At 31.0% G+C, this 2,688-nt stretch overlaps 1 long non-coding RNA gene across 1 annotated transcript; it reads right to left on the bottom strand.

Annotated features, from left to right (window-relative positions):
• Positions 1-898: 898 nt before the first annotated feature.
• LOC123583605 lies at positions 899-2,472 on the bottom strand. Its single transcript, XR_006705022.1, has 2 exons — positions 2,260-2,472; positions 899-1,137 (listed from the first exon to the last, which is right to left on the bottom strand). It is a non-coding gene; the product is annotated as an uncharacterized LOC123583605 (long non-coding RNA).
• Positions 2,473-2,688: the final 216 nt, after the last annotated feature.

The raw sequence follows: 2,688 nt of genomic DNA, 5'->3' as shown, positions 1-2,688 counted from the left end.
TTTTTGAGGAACCTCCATACTGTTTTCCAGAGTGGCTGCACCAGTTTGCCATCCCACCAACAGTGTAAAAGCGTTCCTTTTTCTTTATATCCTTCCCAACACGTGTTGTTTTTTCATTTTTTATTGTAGCCATTCTGATAGCTGTGAGGTGATCAATCTTCCAGTTCTGATTTGTATTTCCCTGATAATCAGTGATGTTGAGCACCTTATTATGTATCTGTTGACCATCTGCATGTCTTCTTTGGAGAAATTTCTAGTAATGTCTTCTGCCTATTTTTTAATTGGATTATTTATTTTTTGGCTGTTGAGTTTATAAGTTCTGTGTGTATGTTGGATACTAACCCTTTATCAGGTATGCCATTTACAAATATTCATTTCTTGAGAGTACTGAGTATATTTTATTTATTTTGAAATGACATTTTAAAATGAATGTTTTTTGAAGAAATGGAAGAGCTTATCAAGTGATGACTACTGGGGAATATTAGTACATTAACACAATATGTTATTTAGGAACAATAGCTCTCCCCAAACTTTTTGTGCGTGGTTTTCTGATATTTTACACAATTAAATGTAATGATTGAAGTAGACTAATGAATATATGATAGTGACTAAAGCACATCCTTTTAAAATAGTTTTCGTATAACATTGTTTTGTAAGTTGCATGGTAAACATTATCTTTCATTTATTAATATTTCTCAGATTTATTTTATTGTTGCAATCAGGTTTGTAAATTTGAGAGGAAAAGTTACATTTTGAAAGGACACTTAAATGGAGTGTACATTTTCATCTCTAAGGTGCATAGGTGAGTCTGCATTTGGAAACTTGCATCCTTGCTCTGTGAGCTCAGTCCCTTTTGTGAATGACAGCATTTGCAATTTAAGTCCATCTGGAACACTTCAAGCATTCAATTCATTTATTAACTTATTACGAAGCTTGGCATAAGAATCCTCAGACTATCAGTGAGGCAGAAAACTTAAATGAAATTAGATAAACAGACTTTAATAGAACAGTATGTATATTAGAGATATTGAAAAGAACTTCCTGTTTTTCATTTTTAGGAGTGTCCGTCTATTTATCTCTTTGATGCCAGATTAGTATAAATTAGCTTTGCCCAAACTTTGCAGCTGACTTTGACAACTGTGGATAAAAACAAATGAAATAATTGTTGTAGCCAGAAGAGGGAGATCTTGTAAAAATATTTGTAGGACAAGTTTAAAAGAATTGTTTGATTTTTACCTAGATAGTAAAAAAAAAAAAAAAAAAAAAAAAGATTAAAGTTTCAGAAGTTAATGCTTTCTATAATGATATTATTTCATTTTGCAGAATACTTCTTGGGAAAATGGAGCATACCAATGTACTTTATCCTAACTTTTATAGACAGAGCATTATTTGTATTAGTACTTTTATTAATGATAAACTCTTAAAATATTAAAAATAAAACTACTAATAGATGCTGTTGGTCTTATTTATAGGGGGATATTTTTATTTCCTTTAAATTAACTTATTTAAATTACAGTCCTTTATATAATTAATTCTCTATAAAAACATATCTAAAGCTGGCACAATAGTATAAAAAGAAGGGCAATTATAACATTATTAATCAGTGAAACTAATTCAATATATGATAACTAGCTCAAATATACATACACATACAACTATTCAAACATATGTTTGGACTATAGTATACATTCTCTTTCTGTATCTGTCTTTGCCTCTCTGTCACATACATATGTATACGTATACATATATATTCATATTACAATGTTAAACCATTCGTCTTTGCCCCTTTTGATGGTGTCAGAATATGTGAAAACAATCACAGATGGGGTATTGATTGTACCACCTGGAGGCTTCACTTGATGAATTTATGACATGATATGAGGAGAAGTTTGTCACTGATTATTATTAATCTTTTTTACAGTCAATTCATATTACTTAGGAATTGGCATTTCTTTTGTTTTGACTTCCACCAGTTAATTTCCATAGGTACTACCAAAATGTATGTTTCTTTGTTTTGTAAAGATAACCTTGTGAAAAATTACTGATATTATGACCAAATATAAGTTCAGTTGCCCTACATATATGAATACATTTAGCAAGTTTAATGATACATTTATTTGCCTGAATTATTAGATCCAGCCCTTATTGGACCTTTATTTCAGAAATAGCATGCTGCGTTCTTTTTACTCTCAAATTAATGCCTGGAACTTCAGATAAAGAATATCAATATTTGCCATGGCAAAACTTCTTTATACTCACCCACTAGAGAAACCTGCAGATCTTTATTTGTTTGTGGTACTGGAATCCTTTGAGTTCCCAGTGTAGGAACCTGTTTTCAGAGTCTGTAAATAAAATACTGATGGGAGTTTGTGTAGTTCTGGAATCTGTGTGGCCTTGCCTCCTACCTACCAAATTTCAGCCTTCTCTACAGAGAAGTAATGCATTGAGATCTTCCTCATGAAGCTCTTAGAAGTTAACAATAGGCTTTCTTTCCTCCAATTTAATGTAGTCTTTACTGAATCATCCTAAAATACACATCTGTACATCATTTAAACATTTTGCAAACTTCCTCTAAAATAATTTATGCATTTTTCTATCTCTGAATATCATTGAATGTAAAGGGATCCCCTTATTTCCAATGCCATACATTTAGTTTTCAAGGTAAAACCATAAGTATTATTAAAACAG

The sequence above is a fragment of the Leopardus geoffroyi genome, chromosome A1 (genome assembly GCF_018350155.1).
Source record: "Leopardus geoffroyi isolate Oge1 chromosome A1, O.geoffroyi_Oge1_pat1.0, whole genome shotgun sequence".
Classification (NCBI taxonomy): Eukaryota; Metazoa; Chordata; class Mammalia; order Carnivora; family Felidae; genus Leopardus; species Leopardus geoffroyi.
Note: the sequence above shows the minus strand (reverse complement) of the source record. Positions and strands in the feature narration are given on the sequence as shown.